The sequence below is a fragment of the Macaca fascicularis genome, chromosome Y, assembly GCF_037993035.2.
Source record: "Macaca fascicularis isolate 582-1 chromosome Y, T2T-MFA8v1.1".
NCBI classification, from domain to species: Eukaryota; Metazoa; Chordata; class Mammalia; order Primates; family Cercopithecidae; genus Macaca; species Macaca fascicularis.
In genome coordinates this window covers 10,278,102-10,300,232 of record NC_132903.1, presented here as the reverse complement: position 1 = coordinate 10,300,232, position 22,131 = coordinate 10,278,102, and the positions used below count along the sequence as shown (strand labels likewise).

Here is a 22,131-nt window from a genome sequence, read left to right as displayed (position 1 = left end):
ACAGAGATTCTTGGATGGTGAAGCAACACCCTAGAGATCCTGGGACAAAGGTAACATTCATCACCAGTGGCCAGTGGATTATTGAATTATGCCTATGAAACGTAGCCTCTGTAAAAACCAACAGGACAGGATTCAGAGAGTCTCCAGGTAACTGAACAAGTAGAGTGTTCCAGAAAATTTTGTGCACATAAAAACAGACACTGACAATTTTAAATGACATGCAGAGTGTAAGGGTCTTTTCTTCGTTTTGGAAGAAGTTTAGTCCTTTAGTAATGTGTCCATAATTTTAACTTATTAACTATAACATACTCTAAAGTAACCTAAATCTGCACATTGCAAACATTAGAACACGGATATTTCCACTAAAATGATTCTATAGTTGACTAATAGGGTTTAACAAGTATTACTTTGGAGAGATAAAGTTTTCTTTTGTTAACTGCACAAGAACTGGACATTTATAAAAGAGAAAAAAATCAAGTTATATCTCAGCAAAAATTCTAATCATATGTTCAGTTTGGGAGAATGACCATCAGTGAGTTTGTGTCAGAAATATTTATTCTAAAGGAAAAGTCTTTTAATTTATAATTCTGTGCCTCTGAAGTATTTGTGCCACTATAATGTCAAGCACACCATCACTGACAGTTCTTTGTCTTTCTTTGTGGGAGGGAAGCTGAGGCTGCCTCATAACTCAGTAGACTCTGTATTATAGTATATAAAAATAAGAAAAATAAAAGTCATTACAGAATTCTCTGTCATCCACATCTAATAAAACACAATTCTGGTCTGAAATATAGTAGTAGCCACAGATACAATTTAGAGCTTGCAAGAACAGCCTAGTATCCACCAGTCTGCTTTATATTTGGACTTATGTGTGCATAAAATAATCACACTTGGGTAAAAAAATGTTTTATTAATTATTTTAAAGATACAGTGCTTAAAAATGCCATGATAGTTTCAATACATACCTTGGACATTTCCAAATCTCTTTCCAAGATTTCACAATGGGTGAAATTGTTTTGCACTAGGAAGATGGAATAGGGCATCTTGCAACTCATGATACATTTCGTTCAGCTTAGTTCTTGTGTCCTGTGCAGATAGACTGACAATTAAAACCCATCAATCATACTTTAACATGGATTATATCCCTTGGGTTGAGCCCCAGATCTTTCTCAGCACCTCACACTGTCTCTCATTGGCCTGTTTCAACTCCATCTTAATATTACAGCGAACAAGGGCCTTACATTCTTCCAGCACAACTAGGTTATATGAGGCAAGTTTCCTAATTTGAATCATAACCTCTTGGGTGAAAGTTCCAGTCAAAAACACCTGAGAGACCAGGCCTTTGGCACATGCCCCCAGTGCTGTCACTTTTTGCCCAGTAATTAACATTTCATTGGCAGATGCGTCACCCATCATTTTCAGAAATGTAACAGTAGAACAGCCATCTGGACTGTCCCAAGCTCGTATAAGGGGTTTGGAACAAATCCTTTTCTTTAGCCCACACAAGATCACAAAGGAGCAGTATGGATTCAGCTAGTCCATTGGCACGGCCATTGACTGATACAACAATAGGCTTTTTAAATTGAATAAAAGTATTCACAAATTTCTTGAAGGTGTCCACCATTTCAAGCCTTGTTCACTTTCTGTCATTCCTTAAATGTTTCACAAAGTACCCAAAATCAAGACCACAATAAAAGACACTTCCAGATGCACTGAGTAACGCAAGCCTGCTGTCATCTGCAGCAGCCCTATTCAGAGCATTCACCATTTCTTTAATTGCTTCTGTATTCAGTGCGTTTTTTGTCTGTCGATCTAGTTGATAGCAATATCTGGGTGAATCCATCCTCTTTCTTCACTACAATGTCTCTGTATGTGCTGACACTTTCTGTTAGCTTTATGGTGAATTACGTCTTCTTGAAAAAAGATTGCTCTCTGTCGTCATGAGTAACATTTCTTGGGCTACCTTTCAGTCTTGGAACTGATGTGTGTATGTCTGTTGCAATGGCTGCTAATGGGTCTATTAATACCACTATAGCTTTTTGGGGAGCTGAGCCTATGTCCGTGGAAGCAGTAACTGAGCCAGACATCTGAGACATTAGTGGGTGTAGCAGGGTCCTGTTTTCTATTCCAGTGTGTTCTGCACTGGGACCTGACAAAGGGTCCCTGACAGGTTTCCCTTCTGTCACCTTGAAGTCCACCATGTCCTGCTCATCTACCATAATAGGGTCCAGTTTCTCGAGTACCTGAAAGCCGCTCACAGTTTTCTTGTTGTTAACAAGTGTCTTGATAGTTGAATTTACTAGATCCATATTCTTTGTGTGAGAGAGAAGTGAATCTGCCTTTCTCCTGATGTTCTTGCTGGCAGCAAATAACAGGCTGGTTTTGGATCTGTGGTGTTTGACAGTCACCGATGTTCTAGGAGAGCTCTTAGAATAGTTCACATTGGTAGATCTGGAAGTTCTTCCTCTGGTATTGTTTGAAAACATTCTACTTGTTCTGGTACATGCCAGTTTTTTTCTGTTTTCTATCTGTTGTCTGTTAAACTCATTTATACATTTTTCACAGCTCATGAGGTGCTGCTCTGGCTCCCAAGTGTCATCCTGTTTGTTGAAACTTTTCCATGAACCAAATACATTTTCTTTCCATTTTTGTCTTGTCTTTTGTCAACAATAGTTTCAACCTCTAACTCCTGGCAAGATATGAAGGGAGACTCAGGATTGGAGCAGTTGCTGTGCCATCTTTGTTTCAGTTGTGTCTCCACATAGCCACTTCTTTCTGCCTCCAGTGCTTCACCAGGTTCTGCGTATGGATGAGCCACTTCTATTCCGTCACCACTGGTTTATGAAAATTGTGTGAAATAGCAGCTATTCCCTGTGCCTTAGGCTCTCCACCTTTAGTCTCTGGTGGGACAGCTTGGGCTTTGTCTCATGGTGCATGATAGCTTGCTCAGTAGCCTCATGTAGGAGTAACTAAGTCCACAGCTCCTACTCTCAGCTGTAGTGCAGAAAGCTTTCTTCCTGCCTGATGTTCTTTTGTGTTTCTTTGTTTAATTGTGGTTGCTATGATGATTATATTGAACACTATAATGTTATTCCATTTTTAAAGTTACCCTAGCTTACATTCAGTAACATAAAAATCCTTATTCCTGTGTAACTTAACTCCCTTAATTCACTTACTGTGTAACTTAACTCCATTATTTCACTTCTCAAAATTATGCATTGTATGTCAAAAACATCAGTTAGTGGTATTTTTTATTAAATATATTATTGTTTTAAGTTGTGTTGAGAACAAATTATGGAGGTGCACATTGTTAATTTTTTATCTTTTATATTTTTCATGCATTTATCTTTACCTTAATCTTTACTTATTCATACTGCTTTTGAGTGTCTGTTCATTCTACCCTGAAGTACTCCACAAAACCTTTATTAAAGGGTGGTCTACTGGTAAAAGGTGTCCATTTTTATCTGGGAATATCATAATTTATCCCTCACATTTGATGAACAATTTGTTTGATCATAATGTTTAGGTTTGACAGTTTTTTTCTGACTTCACTTGGAATATATTTGTCTACAGCTTTCTACCATCTTAGTTTTCAGATAAGAAATCCACTGGTTATTCAGTGGTTATTCAGATAAGAAATCTACTGGTTATTTTGCTTTCCTTGAAAATCCGCAAAATTATCTTTGTATATGTTTTAGACAGTTTAATTATCAGATAAGCTTGAGTGGTTTTTTTGTTTGTTTGTTTGTTTTGTTTTTGGTGGTTGTTGTTTCTTTTATTTGGCAATTGTTGAACTTATTGGGTATTTATTTGTTGTCTTAAATTGTTATGTTCTTTATTATTATTTTGTTAAATAGTCTCCTTGATTATATATCTCTCCCTTTGAAAGCCCCAAATGCACATGTATGGTGGCTTCATGGTGTCCCTCAGGTTTCTAGGCTGTGTAAAGCTACCTTGAACCTTTCCAGCCTGTGTTGGTGACCACTATGTGTTTGACTGCCCCTAAGGGTGTGTATCACAGTGTGGGGCAAGTTTGTCAGTTGGTCTCGCAAGGCTGATGCATCCCAGATTTCGATTCCTAGACTTCAATTATTGCAGTCTCATTAGTGCACCACAATGTAGCAATCTCTAATTGTGAGGCACACGGAGCTCTTGGTCTCATGGCCAAGAAAATTAAGGAGATGGATGCAAATCGTTTGAAGCAAAACTTTTATAAGTGAAAGTAAAAACCTCTTCACTGTGGAGGTGGAATACAAGTGGTTTACCTACTCTGAGACTGAGGCTTACGGTTTCTAAAGGCAGAGAAGTAAAGAAATGTGCTTAGTGGTCTTGGAGTAAGCATTTTTCGGGTTGGCCCTGAACCTTGGACTTAGATTAATCTGCAAATGAAGTGATGATTTATAGAAGCTACTAAGCTCAGCATTGCAACCTGGCCCTGGACCAAGAAGGAGCTGAAGTGACAGCTTGACCTGAGACCTTGGCCTGGGACCAATCACAGGCTGAAGTAATGTCTCATGGCCACAATAATTAAGGAGGCTGGATGATGCAAATTTCAAGTAGGAAGAAAAGGTTAATAAGCAAAAGAAGAAAACTCTCCACAGTAAAGAGGGGATTTCGAGGGTTTCCAATTATAAAGCTGGGTCATTACTTTTTAGGAACTGGAAAGAATGAAATGTTCTGAGGTGTCTGTGGGCTGCCTTGAAGAAAGCACTACTTCAGCTAGGTTCAGAACCTGGCCTGGGAGAAATGAGAGGCTAAAGTAAAAGCTTTGTCTGGATCACTGGGCTGGGGAAAAGCAGAAGCTGAAGGGATAATTCATAAATGCTTTGCTTGCCTTCAAAGCATGTCCAAAATAGAAAAGAAAAATATTTCATCAGAGCCCACTGGAGCCTACTGTGTATCATGCCCACAATGGGAGGAGTGTGTATTTTCTTGAAGTCTGCTGATTATGTGAATGACAGAGGCACTTATTCCTTTGGCCTTGTCCTCTTATCTCTGGAGGTGTGATTATGTTTTAGGAAAAAATGACAAAGGCATTTTCATGTTCTACCTTGTTTTCTTATTAGTGCAGCTGTGGTTATACCTTTAGGATATCCTCATGTTCAACTTTTTTTAATCGGTGTCTGCAGCCTGAGTTTTCAGGCTGTTCCTGGGTATAAAAAAGTTAATCAAGAACCACTTCTAGATTCCTCATTGTTTTTTCTCTTACGCTTTCATGAAGGTAATTTTGTGTGTTTTGTAGATAAAATAAAGATTGTGTTAAGGGCTTTTCTGTACAGTTTTCCACTTTTGACATGGAATCAAGGTTCACTTTAGAGCACATGTGAAATTTTTGTATTAGCTATGTTCAATCTGTACTTTCTTCTTTTAAAATAAAGGTTTCTAATACAGGAATATATTGTTTTAATTCTTAGAATTCAACATTTGAACAGTCTAGTACTAGGGGTCTCTTTTTCATAGCTGTAAGGTTGTAAAAGATGTTTGACATTTGTCTGCTTTCTGCCATAGAACTCTAAAAATCTTTGCAATCTCCAAATGCTGCCTTTTAATATGATAATGATGATTCAGAGCTACATGCTGGGGTTTGTCAGTGAAAACACAAAGGCATTATTTGAGGGTAGGGATTATAGGGTTCACTCTGCATCATTCCAAAATGACACAGGTGCTGCAGATAATGGCAGCAGCAGCCCATTTAGAGGGGCTGCTTCAAAGATACCAGGTGCAATGAGGGAGGCGAAGCCAGGGCTGTGCACTCCGTGAAACTGCTGGAAACTGAGAAAAGGCAGAAACCACACTCACACCCAAGTTCAATTAACAGGAGCCCCACCTACTCAGGAGCAGTGGCAGTTGCCCCACCACAGATGCAGACTCAGGCATCCCTCAGCTTTCTGAGACCTGGCAAGCCATTTTTCCAACAATGGCCCCGAAGTGCCTGTTCCCATTGCCTGGCCTCTCCCAGCTCCCATGCCCACTATGACATTGTGCAAATGTGCTGTCATCCACAGAGATTCTTGCCTGCTGAAGTGACACCCTAGCGATCCTGTGACAAATGTCATGTTCATCACAAGTGGCCAGTGGATTATTCAATCAGGCTATATAATGGAGCCTCCATAGAAACCAACAGGAAAGGATTCAGAGAGCTTCTGGATAGCTGAAAATGTAGAGAGTTCCAGAAAACTGTGTGCACATAAAAACAGACAACAATAATTTTAAATGTCATCTGCACAGGATAAACATTAAAACGTGGAAATTTCCACAAGGATTGTTCCATAATTCACTAATATGGTGCAAGAAGTTTACTTTAGAGAGATAAAGGTTTATTTTTGTTAACTGAGTAAGAACTAGACATTTACAAAAGAAAAAAAAATCAAGTGGTATCTCAGCACAAATTCCAATCGTATGTTTGGTTTAGGAGAATGATCATCAGTGAATTTTGTGTCTGAAATATTTATCCTAAAAGATAAGGCTTTCAATCCAGAATTTTGTGTCTCTGAGATACGTGTGCCACTCTAAAGTCAAAGGCACCATCTCTGATAATTCTGTGTGTTTTTTTTGTGTGTGGGAGGGGAGTGGAGGCTGCCTGATACCCAGGATATCTCTGCATTCTCGGATATAAAAAAAAAAATTATTTCATAAATCTCTGTCATCTAAATCTCATAAAAACAATTATGGTCTTATATATAGTAGAAGACATAGATAGAACTTAGATTTTGCTAAAACAGTCTATTACTCACCAGTCTGCTTTTATATTTGGGCTTGTGTTTGCATAAAATAATCACAATAAGGCAAAGAAGATTTTTTTATTACTTATTTTAAAGTTGCAGTGCTTAAACATTCCTTGATAATTTAAATACATAGCTTGGACATTTTCAGTTCTCCTTTCAGGCCTCAGCTATGGCTGAAATTGTTTTGGGTTATGAAGATGGATTAGGGTATCTTGCAACTTATGATGTATTTGGTTCAGCTCAGTTCTTGTGTCCTGAGAAGACAGACTGACAATTAAAACTCATCAATTGTATTTTCCACATACATTAACATGGAATTGTTCCCTTTGTCTGAGTCCCAGATTTCCTTTAGTAACTCACACTCTGTCTCTTTGGCTTGTTCCAATGTCATCTTAATATTACTGCATACAAGGGCCTTACATGTCTCCAGCACAACTCGATTACATGAGGCAGAGTCCTTCATTTGTATCATAACCTATGGGGTGAAACTTGCAAAGAAACCTTAGAGACCAGACCTGTGACACATGCCTCCTCTTCTGTCAGTTTTCACCCAGCAATTAACATTTCATTGGCAGACGCTTCACCAATCTGCTTGGGAAATGTAACTGTAGAGCAGCCATCTGCACTCTGTCCAAAAGTCATGCAAGGATTTGAAACCAAGCCTTTTCATTAGGTCACATGAAAGCACAGAGAGGCAGTGTGAATACACCTATTCCAAAGGATGTGCCACTGACTGGTAAAACAAAAGGCTTTTAAAATTGATTGAAAATATTCACCAAGTTCTTGATGGTGTGCAACATTTCAAGGCTTGTTCTGTTTCTGTCATTCCTTAAGTCCTTCACAAAGTACCAAAATACAGACCACAGCAAAAGACACTTCCAGCTGCACTGAACATCATGAGATGGCTGTTACCCACAGCAGCCCTATTCAGAGCATTCGCCATTTCTTAATTACTGCTGTATTCAGAGCATTTTTTTTCTGTTGATCAAGTTGATAGCAATATCTGGGTGAATTCGTCCTCTTTCTTCACTACTATGTCTCTGTTTGTGCTGGCACTTTCTGTTAGCCTTATGGTGAAGTATATCCTCTTGACAAAAGGCTGGACTCTGCCATTATCAGTAGCATTTCTTTGCCCACCTTTCATGCTTGGAACTAATGTATGCACGTCTCTTGTTCCATTGGCTGCTAATGGGCCCATTAAGACCACTATACCTTTTTTGGTGCCTGCGTCTGCAGTCATGGAAGTCATGGAAGTCTGGCTCTCAGTCTGAGCCAGACATCTGAGAAAATAGGGGTGAATCTGGGTCTTTTCTGTATTCCACACTGTTCTGTCCTGCGGTCTGATAAAAACCTGACGACCTTCCCTTCTGCCTCCTTGAAGACCACTATATCCTGCTGATCTCTCTCAATAGGGTCCAATAGGGTCCAGTTCCTGAATGCCACTCACTGTTTTCTTCTTGTTAAAGGGGCTGTGAGGGCAAGTGTCTTTCTCGATATTTGGATTTACTAGCTCCATATGCTTTGGGCTGAAGAGAGGTGACACTGGGTTTCTGCTGACTTTCTGGCTGGCAGCACATAACTGGCTGCTTTTGAATTTGTGGTGTTTGCCAGTAACTAGCATTACAGGAGCATTCTTAGAAAACTTGGGGTTGGTAGATCTAGAAATTCCTCTTCTGGCATTGTTTGAAAAAGTTCTGCTTTTTCTGATCTGTGCCATTTTTTTTTTTTTTTCTTTTCTGTTTTTCAGTCTGTTGTTTGTTAAAGTCATATATACCTTTTTCACCTGTGCTGCTCTGGTTCCCAGGTATCATCCCGTTTCTCCTAACCTTTCCAATATTAAATACTTTTTTCTTTTGAGACGGAGTCTTGCTCTGTCTCCCAGGCTGGAGTGCAGTGGCACAATCTTGACTCTGCAAACTCCGCCTCCTGGGTTCACGCCATTCTCCTACCTCAGCCTCCCGAGTCGCTGGGACTACGGGGCGTCTGCCACCACCGCCCGGCTAATTTTTTGTATCTTGCTTCACCGTGTTAGTCAGGATGGTCTTATCTACTGACCTCGTGATCCACCCGCCTTGACCTCCCAAAGTGCTGGGATTACAGGCAAGAGCCACCGCGCCCGACCTTTCTCTTCTTTTTTTTTCTCTTTTCTTTTCTTTTTTTAAACAGAGTGTTGCTCTATCACTGGGCAGGAGTACAGTGGCACAGTTGGGCAATCTGCCTCACTGCAACCTCCACCTCCAGGATTCATGTGATTCTCCTGCCTCAGGCTCCCAAGTAGCTGAGATTACATGTGCCTGCCACCACACCCAGCTAATTTTATGTATTTTTAGTAGAAACGGGTTTTCGTTGTATTAGCCTGGATTGTCTGGCTCTCCTGAACTCGTGATCTGGACGCCTCTCCCTTTCAAAGTTCTGGTATTACAGGCGTGAGCCACTGTGCTTGACCTCTGTCCTCCCACATTTGTCCTGTCTTTTGTCAACAATATTTCAACCTCAAACACCTGGGAAGCCACGAAGAAAGACACAGGATTGAAGCAGTTGCTGCATCAACTTGTTTCAGTTGCATCTCCACAACCTCACTTCTTTCTGCCTCCGGGGCTTCACCACATTCTTCGTATGGATGAGTCTATTCTGCTTCATCACCAATGGTGTAGTGAAAATTGTGGGAAATAGCAGCTAAGCTATGTGGCCTTAGGCTTTCCACACTTACTCCCTGGTGAGACAGCTTGGGCTTTGTCTCATGGTACATTATAGCTGGCTCAGTAGCCTCAGGTGAGGGTAGCTAAATCCACAGCTCCTACACTCTGGTGTACTACAGAAAGCTTTTACCTGCCTGTTACTCTTTTTTTCTTTTCTTTTCTTTTTGTTTCTTTAATTGTGATTGCTATTATGATTGCACTGAATATTCTAAAGTTATTCCACTTTTAGAGATATGGTAGCTTACCTTCAATAACATACAAATCCCTTACACCTGTATAGCTTCACCCTCATTATTTCACTTATTGAGTTCTCAAAATCTTACCTTTATGAAATGTACGTCAAAAACACAAGTTAGTGATAGTATTTTTATTATGTATAGTAGTGTTTTTAATTACAGGGGAAATAAATTGTGGAGTTGTACATTGTTAATTTTTTATGTTCTATAATTGCTCATGTATTTATCTTAATATATATTCACTCATACTGTTCTTCAGTGTCTGTTCGTTTTACCACGAAGTACCCCATAGGGCATTTTTAAAAAGGTAGTCTACTGGTAAAAGGTCCCCGCTTTTATCTGAAAATGTTATAATTTTTCCCTCACTCATGATGGACAACTTTTTGAACATAAGAGTTCTGTTCAAATGTTTTTCTTACAGCATTTGGAATATGTTCGTCTATTGCATTCTGTCCTCTGAGTTTTCAGGTATCTGCTGATTATTTTTGAGGGTTCTCTGAACACAAGTAGCCACTTCTCTTGCTGCTTTCAAGATTTTCTCTGTCTTTCTCTTAAAGAGTTTATCATATAATTTGCATTTGTTTCTTTGAGTTTCTTCTACTTGGAGTTTATTGAGCTTGATATTATTTAACACTACTGTTTCTAAATAGTCTTCCTGATTCTTTGTCTCATCCTTTCAACTTCCAGTATGTGTAATATGGCTGCTTCATAGCGTCCCACAGCATTTTAGGCTGCGTTCTCATTCCTTTTTTTTTTTTTTTTTCTATCATTTCCTAACTTAATAGTGTCAACTACCCTTTCTTTGATTTGCTCATATTTTGTTCTTCCCCCGGATCAAGCCTGCTTTTAAATATCTGTAATAAATAAATATGTATTTTATATATATATAGACATTTTTAGGTTTCAAAACAATTTTACTCTTTGTATTAATAATGTTTGTTCATATATTTTGTGCTTCTTTTGTTTATTCTATTAGCTTATTATGAAGCTTAATTTTAAATATTATGTTTTAATAAGACTGCCATTTGGACTGTCTAAAAAATGTTTCGGAACATAATTTTTTTTCAGTTCTTAAAGTGAGCCATATTTCTCTATTTCACTCTCTGATTTATGATTATGCTGGTGCTGTAAAAGGGCATTTAAATTTAAAATGCTGTAATTTGAAAACAAGGTTTTCTTATTCTGTGGATTGATAGGGTTTTGTTTATTCATTTTACAGCTCTTTCTGTGCTGTAAATCAGTCTTACTGGACTTCTTCTTGGATCTTATTTGAGCCGCATTGTTTTGGGGTGCATATCGCTAAAAATACAATTTGTTCCACATATATATATACAGACACACACACACACACACACATTTGTGTGTCTGTGTTATATTCGTGTGTGTGTTTGTGTGTTTAGTTTTCAATGTCTTTGTCCACAAATGTCTAACCTCTTAAGAGAAAAAGAACAATAAGGAAAAAACGTTCCGGCTTTTTAAATCTTCGGACGGTTGCGCAGAAGGACAAAGAGCCTGCATGATGTTTGGGGAATTAAAGAACGACTGTTCACCTCTGTCGGGACCTCCATAAAGCAGAAGCAGCCATCAGTGAACAATTCCTCCTGAGATCTGGAGGACAGGGTCCTTTTTGTTCATCATGGCTCTTGTAAGCCATTTCAGAATTATTTGCAAGGCAGTAACCCACAGTTGTGGTTAATAAAGCATAAGTAGCTGCTCTTGATCTGTGCTATAGAATTGATAAATTTTAGTTTTGGTTTATTATACAAACTTGTTTGGAAGCTGTAAAACTTCAGTTAGACTCCGGTAATCTATAATATTTGCCTCATACTAATCCTGCCACTGCACCTATTGTATAGTTTAAGAGACAGGTATGCAGTGCTCCGCAGTACATTGCAGCACTTTCCCTGAATCTACGATCAGTTTGCTTTGGTTTATTTGTCTTTGCAGCTAAAGCATGCCTTGCACAGAAGTCACAAAAGTGAATCCCTCATTGAAGAGTACACTTACACCTGTGTGTGCCTTTTTAAGAAAGAGCTTGTGTCCAGAATTGCTGGGTTCTTGGTCTCACTGACTTCAAGAATGAAGCCGCAAACCCTCGCGGTGAGTGTTGCAGTTCTGAAAGACGGTGTGTCCAGAGTTTGTTCCTGTAGAGGTTGAGATGGAGAGGAGCTTCTTCCTTTTGGTGGGTTTCGCTGTCAAGAGTGAAGCTGCAGACCTTCATGGTGAGTGTTACAGCTCTTAAAGGCAGTGCCTCTGGAGTTGTTCCATTTTTCCAGCGGTTTCGCGGTCTCATTGGCTTCAGGAGTGAAGCTGCAGACCTTTGCAGTGAATGTTCCTGTTCATAAAGGCAGCCTGGACCCAAAGAGCAAGCAGCAGCAAGACTTACTGCAAAGAGGGAAAGAACAAAGCTTCCACAGCCAGGAAGGCGACCCCAGCAGGTTGTCCCCGGCTGACTGCCCCACCTTGCTTTTATTCCCTTATCTGACCCCAACCCACATCCTGCTAAGCGGTCTATTTTACAGAGAGCTGATTGGTCCCTTTTGACAGAGTGCTGATTGGTGCGTTTACAATCCTTGAGCTAGACAGAGTCACAGAATGCTAGTTAGCTAGACCCAGAGTTAACTAGACTCAGAGTACTGACTGGTGTATTTACAAACCTTGCACTAGACAGAGTACTGATTGGTGCATTTACAATCCTTGAACTAGACACAGAGTCACAGAGTGCTAGTCCTCCAAGTCTCCACTAGGTTAGCTAGATACAGAGTACCAGTTGGTGTATTCACAAACCCTGAGCTAGACACAGAGTGCTGATTGATGTATTTACAAACCTGAGCTAGATACAGCGTGCTGATTGGGGCATTTACAATCCTTGAGCTAGACACAGAGTGCTAGACGGAAAGTTTTTCCAAGTCCCCACTAGGTTAGCTAGATACAGACAGCTGATTGGTGCACATAGGATCCTCCTGCTAGATATAAAAGTTCTCCAAGTCCCCATCCAGTTCAGGAGCCCAGCTGGCTTCACCCAGTGGATCCCGCACTGCGGCTGCAGGCGGAGCTGCCTGCCAGTCGGGAGCCACACCTGCACTCAGCCCTTCGGCTGTGGATGGGTCCTGGCGCCACCAAGCAGGGGGCGGTGCCCGTTGAGGAGGCTCAGGCTGCGCTGCAGCCCACCACAGGAGGGTAGCTCAGACATGGTGGGCTGCAGGTCCCAAGCCCTGCCCCGCTGGGAGGCAGCTAAGGCCCAGCGAGAATTTGATTACCGCCCCGGCGGGCCGGCACTGCTGGGAGACCCGACGCAACTGCTGCAGCTGCTGGCCTGCGTGCTAAGCCCCTCACTGCCCTGGGCTGGCGGCGTCCGCTGGCCGCTCCTGGTGCAGGGCCAGCCGAGCCCGCGCCCGCTGGAACTCACACTGGCCGGCAAGGGCAGCCCTGGTTCCCGCCGGCGCCTACCCTTCCTCACCTCTGGGCAAGCAGAGGGAGGAGGCGCCGTCCTCAGCCACCCCAGAGAGGGGCTCCCACGGTGCCCTGGCCGGCTAAAGGGCTCCTCAAGCGCCGCCAGAGTGGACACCGAGGCTGGAGGCCGAGGAGGCGCTGACAGTGAGGGCTGCTAGCACATTGTCACCTCTCAAGCCCACATTTAGATTTGTTATAAGTAAAATATTACATATTCTGGCATTGACTTGTTTTCCATATATTCTTCTTACTTGATCCTCAATTGGTTTTGTTCTCATTTTAAAAATTTGGTTAATTTTTAAAAACCTTTTGTTGTATTTTTTATATCACAGTGAGGTATATTTGGGACTTCAATTAATGTTGAAAACTTAAAATAGTCTACTGTGAACAGTACTAACGTGTGAATAATCTAATGTTTAAGGTCAACAGTATAAAAATACGCAGATCTTGTAGTGTTGCATCTTTCCCAATTTATATTATTGTTTCTCATTCTATCTGAGTACACAGAGTGTTCACTAATAGTTAAGTTTGCCAGGGTTGTAATAGTAATAGCATTTTTCTTTTAGAGAAGCATTAGTCACAATTCCCTTTAGCTTTTCTTTATTGAGATATTTTTGCTTGAGCATCAATTAACCAGTTAAAAATTTCAGGTTTGATAGCATTCTTTTCTGTTAAAACTTGGATATCTCAACACCTTCTGACTTCTGTGGTTTCTGCTGAACAGTCACCTGTTACTTTCAATCAAGACTTTCTTGTACATAGCAAGTTGTTGTTTCCTTTCTGTTTTTACAACTTTCTTTGTATTGGTTCTGGATTGACTATAATATTTTCTGATGTGGCTATGATTGACTGTATTGTGGTTAAAGATTAAACTGCCTTTTAATATTCATATTTTGCAATGGCAAATCTCTCCAACCTTTGCTCTTGTTTATAGTTGGCCTAATGTATAAAACTAGTGTAATTTTTTTTCTCAACAGCTTAAACGTTTGTGACCAATTGCTGGCATTTTTATCTGAGAGTGACTTCTGAGTTAGACAAAAGAGAAACAAATGATTATTTAACCAAATTTTCATATATCCTCTCGAAATACTGGAAAAAAGAAACACAGTAATTTAGCACATAAGGCCTTCTTTGTTTTTTACAGAAGCAGAACTCATGTCCTCACTTTGACAATGTGGATTTTAATTTTGAAGGCTTCATCTGTGACTAGGAGGTGATACGGAAATCAACAAAGAAAAAAACAAAACCAAAGAAAACTTTACCATTTTATAATTGTCTTTCTTGATTAAATGTTTACTTGGTTGATATAAACTACTGATTTTCAGGATCCAGACTGTGTTTCGTGGTCTGATTTTTTTTTGAAACTTCCAGCCCTGCAGTTTTGCTTTTATTTTTAGCTATGAAACACTGAGTGTTTTCTAATTTCAGAGTTTGTTGTTATTTAGGAGGTTTATGTTTTGTCTATTGTTTAAAATACTAAAACTGAATGTTATACTTGCAATTTGGAATCCCAGATGTTAGATTTTTGTTTCAGTGTTTATGTTATAAAGTTTGTGGTTGCTTTTTGTTAATTGAAATAATCAGTTTAATGTAAAATATATGAGACAAGAATCTCTGTTATAAAGTACATTTTGGTTTTATGTAAAACAACTATACAATAAGTGGCTTACAAAGTGACTTTCAAAGAAATATCTAAGTAAAATAATATGAAAATAATGTGAGCATGCAGCAAGATCAAGAAGTTCGATGATTCCTGGTGGAAGCCTGTTTAAATTGTTTAAAAAAAAAAAAAGCCAGCTAACTGTGGCTGCAGGAGACTGTAGAAGGGGAAAAATTATAGAGGATGATCTCATAGAGCTCATCTAATTGAATAGGGCTTTAATAGTTCTGTAGATTTTACTTTAGATTTCACTGTAAGCCTGGTTCGTGACTGGAAGTGGAATTGGTAAGACTGTTACTAGCCTCTATTGCTAAGAGGTTAGAAATGCTTCTAAATATCCTAAGATCTTGAGTCTCAGGCACCTTTGAGAAATTAACAATGTTGAATCATCTCTTGAGAAAATTATTTTTAAAAATACACATTTAGAACTCTTTGATACTGTATTTGCAAGATTTTTTTTAGCACCAAATTTGGTTTCTATAAAGCAGAAGGATTTGAAAAACCTTATGTAGGTTCAATTGATTCAACTTACGGTAAGCATCAGTAATGCAAGATCAGTTCAGTTAATCAATGATTAGAAACAAAATGATATATTTTCTGCTTCTCTGCTTTTCCTTCGCATTATTTTTAAATATTTTTGTAAAACATTAATGGCAAAAAATAAAACCCCAGTCAGCCTCCGTTTTGGAGGAACCAAGGGAGAAAACTCAATCAGTGGCATTTGGGATAGAGCTAATCTTGACTACAGTTGAAAGGAATAAATAATAGACATGACTACATGTGCGTTGGCACACCATATTATGGATACACATGGTATATTCAGAAAGTCTTATGATATGAATGATCCTAGGATATCACAATAAGTGAGTCAAATGAAAATCAAGTTTTCAAGGCTTATAGCCGGGGTTAGAGGATTTTCGATTTTGCTAAAGTTGTTTTCTAGAACTAACGCTCAAGTATCTTCTACTGTTTAAAAAAGTATTTGATAGAAGTTTGCATAGTTGGGGCATCTTTGATCAGAATTCTCTGTGCTCTACCTTGTTCCAACATAATAAAAAAAAAATACATTCAAAAAATGCATAGTAGATAATAAGAGAAAATAAACACCAATGAATGAGGAAATTGATGTAACAGGAAAAATATCTGAAAATGTTAATATGAATCCAAAAGAAGGTGAATTTCTGCAAGGTACAATTGTTTTTGTTTGAATAAAAATTTGTATCGGAACTTTTGCAGGTAGCAACAACACGGTAATTATCCACATTTACACTGCTTCTTCAGTTCCCACTTAGCCCCTGACCTGTGGACTCTGTTCTTGATGCTAGAGCCTTCTCCACAAGGCAGAACTCTTCCCACCCATATAGGGCTAGCTTTGTTCCAAGGTTAATAAAATGTCATTCAATACCTAAAATGAAAAGACAAGTTTTTTTTTGTTTGTTTGTTTGTTTGTTTTTCTTAATATACTAAGGGAGAGCTCTGCTGTTTAGACACATTCTTGGAACAATGCGGAGAGTATGAAATCAAGGCACTGGCAGATATTAAGTTGTGTACAGAAGCTGGCTTTCTTTGTAGAAACAAAGTTGTTCAAGTCAAGCTTGTAGTGAAAGAGGAAGATTTATTGAAGTCTGTGACTGACCTCCTAATTTTTCAAAGTGCTGGCACTGTTTTAGTGTTATTACTATTACTATCATTACTTATAAAAGCTTTTTCATTGAGGTAGTTAAGCTTTATAGGTTACTTAAATTTAAACCTGATTTTAATGGCTACATTTTACAGTGATTACAGAATCAGTATTTACTAAATCTTTGTGAAATTTAAATTGTCATTTTCTAAGAAGACATAATACACCCTTTGTTTTTAAAGAAATGAAGATTATTTACTAATTGTAACCATATATTAAATAGTTCCCCTGATATAGGTTCTAGAGACTTGGCAGTAAGTAAATAGAAAAATAATTACTTTGAAGGGCGGAGCAAGATGGCTGAATAGGAACAGCTCCAGTCTCCAGCTCCCAGCGCCAGCGACACAGAAGACAGGTGATTTCTGCATTATCAACTGAGGTACTGGGTTCATCTCACTGGGGAGTGCCGGACAGTCGGTGCTGGTCAGCTGTTGCAGCCCGACCAGCGAGAGCTGAAGCAGGGCAAGGCATCGCCTCACCTGGGAAGCGCAAGGGGGAAGGGAATCCCTTTTCCTAGCCAGGGGAACAGAGACACACCATCACCTGGAAAATCGGGTAACTCCCACCCCAATACTGCGCTTTAAGCAAACGGGCACACCAGGAGATTATATCCCACATCTGTCCGGAAGGGTCCCATGCCCACGGAGCCTTCCTCATTGCTAGCACAGCAGTCTGCGATCTAACGGCAAGGCAGCAGCGAGGCTGGGGGAGGGGCGCCCGCCATTGCTGAGGCTTAAGTAGGTAAACAAAGCCCTGGGAAGATCGAACTGGGTGGAGCTCACAGCAGCTCAAGGAGGCCTGCCAGTATCTGTAGACTCCACCTCTGGGGACAGGGCACAGCTAAACAACAACAACAACAGCAAACAACAACGAAAAGCAGCAGAAACCTCTGGGGATGCAAGCAACTCTGTCTGACAGCTTTGAAGAGAGCGGTGGATCTCCCAAAACGGAGGTTGAGATCTGAGAACGGACAGACTGCCTGCTCAAGTGGGTCCCTCACCCCTGAGTAGCCTAACTGGGAGACATCCTCCACTAGGGGCAGACCGACACCTCACACCTCACACGGTGGAGTACACCCCTGAGAGGAAGCTTCCAAAGCAAGAATCAGACAGGTACACTCGCTGTTCAGCAGTATTCTATCTTCTGCAGCCTCTGCTGCTGACACCCCGGCAAACAGGGTCTGGAGTGGACCTCAAGCAATCTCCAACAGACCTACAGCTGAGGGTCCTGACTGTTAGAAGGAAAACTAACAAACAGGAAGGACACCCACACCAAAACCCCATCAGTACGTCACCATCATCAAAGACCAGAAGCAGATAAAACCACAAAGATGGGGAAAAAGCAGTGCAGAAAAGCTGGAAATTCCAAAAATCAGAGCACATCTCCCCCTCCAAAGGAACGCAGCTCATCGCCAGCAACGGATCAAAGCTGGACGGAGAATGACTTTGACGAGATGAGAGAGGAAGGCTTCAGTCCATCAAACTTCTCAGAGCTAAAGGAGGAATTACGTACCTAGGGCAAAGAAACTAAAAATCTTGAAAAAAGAGTGGAAGAATTGATAACCAGAATAATTAAGGCAGAGAAAGCCATAAACGAACAGACAGAGATGAAAACCGTGACACGAGCAATAAGTGACAAATGCACAAGCTTCAGTAACCGACTCGATCAACTGGAAGAAAGAGTATCAGCGATTGAGGGTCAAATGAATGAAATGAAGCAAGAAGAGAAATCTAAAGAAAAAAGAAGAAAAAGAAATGAACAAAGCCTGCAAGAAGTATGGGATTATGTAAAAAGACCAAATCTACATCTGATTGGGGTTCCTGAAAGTGAGGGGGGAAATGGAACCAAGTTGGAAAACACTCTTCAGGATATCATCCAGGAGAACTTCCCCAACCAAGTAGGGCAGGCCAACATTCAAATCCAGGAAATACAGAGAACGCCACAAAGATACTTCTCGAGAAGAGCAACTCCAAGACACATAATTGCCAGATTCACCAAAGTTGAAATGAAGGAAAAAATCTTAAGGGCAGCCAGAGAGAAAGGTGGGGTTACCCACAAAGGGAAGCCCATCAGACTAACAGCAGATCTCTCGGCAGAAACTCTCCAAGCCAGAAGAGAGTGGGGGCCAATATTCAACATTCTTAAAGAAAAGAATTTTAAACCCAGAATTTCATATCCAGCCAAACTAAGTTTCATAAGTGAAGGAGAAATAAAATCCTTTACAGACAAGCAAATGCTTAGAGATCTTGTCACCACCAGGCCTGCCTTACAAGAGACCCTGAAGGAAGCACTAAACATGGAAAGGAACAACCGGTACCAGCCATTGCAAAAACATGCCAAAATGTAAAGACCACCGAGGCTAGGAAGAAACTGCATCAACTAACGAGCAAAATAACCAGTTATTATCATAATGGCAGGATCAAGTACACACATAGCAATATTAACCTTAAATGTAAATGGACTAAATTCTCCGATTAAAAGACACAGACTGGCAAACTGGATAAAGAGTCAAGACCCATCAGTCGGCTGTATTCAGGAGACCCATCTCACATGCAGAGACATACATAGGCTCAAAATAAAGGGATGGAGGAAGATCTACCAAGCAAATGGAGAACAAAAAAAGCAGGGGTTGCAATACTAGTCTCTGATAAAAAGACTTTAAACCATCAAAGGTCAAAAGAGACAAAGAAGATCATTACATAATGGTAAAGGGATCAATTCAACAGGAAGAGTTAACTATCCTAAATATATATGCACCTAATACAGGAGTACCCAGATTCATAGAGCAAGTCCTTAGAGACTTACAAAGAGACTTAGACTCCCATACAATAATAATGGGAGACTTCAACACCCCACTGTCAACATTAGACAGATCAACGAGACAGAAAGTTAACTAGGATATCCAGGAATTGAACTCATCTCTGCAGCAAGCAGACCTAACAGACATTTACAGAACTCTCCACCCCAAATCAACAGAATATACATTCTACTCAACACCACATCACACTTATTCCAAAATTGACCACGTAATTGGAAGTAAAGCACTCCTCAGCAAATGTACAAGAACAGAAATGATAACAAACTGTCTCTCAGACCGCAGTGCAATCAAACTAGAACTCAGGACTGAGAAACTCAATCAAAACCGCTCAACTACATGGAAACTGAACAACCTGCTCCTGAATGACTACTGGGTACATCACGAAATGAAGGCAGAAATAAAGATGTTCTTTGAAACCAATGAGAACAAAGATACAACATACCAGAATCTCTGGGACACATTTAAAGCAGTGTGTAGAGGGAAATTTATGGTACTAAATGCCCACAAGAGAAAGCTGGAAAGATCTAAAATTGACACTCTAACATCACAATTAAAAGAACTAGAGAAGCAAGAGCAAACACATTCGAAAGCTAGCAGAAGGCAAGAAATAACTAGGATCAGAGCGGAACTGAAGGAGATAGAGACACAAAAAACCCTCCAAAAAATCAATGAATCCAGGAGTTGGTTTTTTGAAAAGATCAACAAAATTGGTAGACTGCTAGCAAGACTAATAAAGAAGAAAAGAGAGAAGAATCAAATAGATGCAATAAAAAATGATAAAGGAGAGGTCACCACCAACCCCACAGAAATACAAACTACCAACAGAGAATACTATAAACACCTCTACGCAAATAAACTAGAAAATCTAGAAGAAATGGATAATTTCCTGGACACTTACACTCTCCCAAGACTAAACCAGGAAGAAGCTGAATCCCTGAATAGACCAATAGCAGGCTCTGAAACTGAGGCAATAATTAATAGCCTACCAACGAAAAAAAGTGCAGGACCAGATGGATTCACAGCTGAATTCTACCAGAGGTACAAGGAGGAGCTGGTAACATTCTTTCTGAAACTAGTCCAATCAATAGAAAAAGAGGGAATCCTCCCTAACTCATTTTATGAGGCCAACATCATCCTGATACCGAAGCCTGGCAGAGACACAACCAAAAAAGAGAATTTTAGACCAATATCCCTGACGAACATAGATGCAAAAATCCTCACTAAAATACTGGCAAACCGGATCCAGCAGCACATCAAAAAGCGTATCCACCATGATCAAGTGGGCTTCCTCCCTGGGATGCAAGGCTGGTTCAACATACGCAAATCAATAAACGTAATCCATCATATAAACAGAACCAAAGACAAAAACCACATGATTATCTCAATAGATGCAGAAAACGCCTTTGACAAAATTCAACAGCGCTTCATGCTAAAATCTCTCAATAAATTCGGTATTGATGGAACGTATCTCAAAATCATAAGAGCTATTTATGACAAACCCACAGCCAATATCATACTGAATGGGCAAAAACTGGAAAAATTCCCTTTGAAAACCGGCACAAGACAGGGATGCCCTCTCTCACCACTCCTATTCAACATAGTGTTGGAAATTCTGGCTAGGGCAATCAGGCAAGAAAAAGAAATCAAGGGTATTCAGTTAGGAAAAGAAGAAGTCAAATTGTCCCTGTTTGCAGATGACATGATTGTATATTTAGAAAACCCCATTGTCTCAGCCCAAAATCTCCTTTAGCTGATAAGCAACTTCAGCAAATTCTCAGGATACAAAAAAAATGTGCAAAAATCACAAGCATTCTTATACACCAGTAACAGACAAACACAGAGCCAAATCATGAACGAACTTCCATTCACAATCGCTTCAAAGAGAATAAAATACCTGGGAATCCAACTTACAAGATATGTAAAGGACCTCTTCAAGGAGAACTACAAACCACTGCTCAGTGAAATAAAAGAGGACATAAACAAATGGAAGAACATACCATGCTCATGGACAGGGAGAATCAATATCGTGAAAATGGCCATACTGCCCAAGGTAATTCATAGATTCAATGCCATCCCCATCAAGCTACCAATGAGTTTTCTCACAGAATTGGAAAAAACTGCTTTCAAGTTCATATGGAACTGAAAAAGAGCCCGCATCTCCAAGACAATCCTAAGTCAAAAGAACAAAGCTGGAGGCATCATGCTACCTGACTTCAAACTATACTACAAGGCTCCAGTAACCAAAACAGTATGGTCCTGGTACCAAAACAGAGATATAGACCAATGGAACAGAACAGAGTCCTCAGAAATAATACCACACATCTACAGCCATCTGATCTTTGACAAACCTCAGAAAAACAAGAAATGGGGAAAGGATTCCCTATTTAATAGGGAAATCGGCTAGCTGGGGAAATTGGCTAGCCATAAGTAGAAAGCTGAAACGGGATCCTTTCCTTACTCCTTATACGAAAATTAATTCAAGATGGATTAGAGACTTAAATGTTAGACCTAATACCATAAAAAACCCTAGAAGAAAACCTAGGTAATACCATTCAGGACATAGGCATCAGCAAGGACTTCATGTCTAAAACACCAAAAGCAACGGCAACAAAAGCCAAAATTGACAAATGGGATCTCATTAAACTAAAGAGCTTCTGCACAGCAAAAGAAACTACCATCAGAGTGAACAGGCAACCTACAGAATGCGAGAAAATTTTTGCAATCTACTCATCTGACAAAGGGCTAATATCCAGAACCTACAAAGAACTCAAACAAATTTACAAGAAAAAAACAAACAACCCCATCAAAAAGTGGGCAAAGGATATGAACAGACATTTCTCAGAAGAAGACATTCATACA

General features: G+C 39.9%; 1 pseudogene; it reads right to left on the bottom strand.

The window, feature by feature from the left end:
• Nucleotides 1-501: 501 nt before the first annotated feature.
• LOC141409583 (testis-specific chromodomain protein Y 1-like) overlaps nucleotides 502-22,131 on the bottom strand; it is a 43,630-nt pseudogene continuing 22,000 nt past the window's right edge.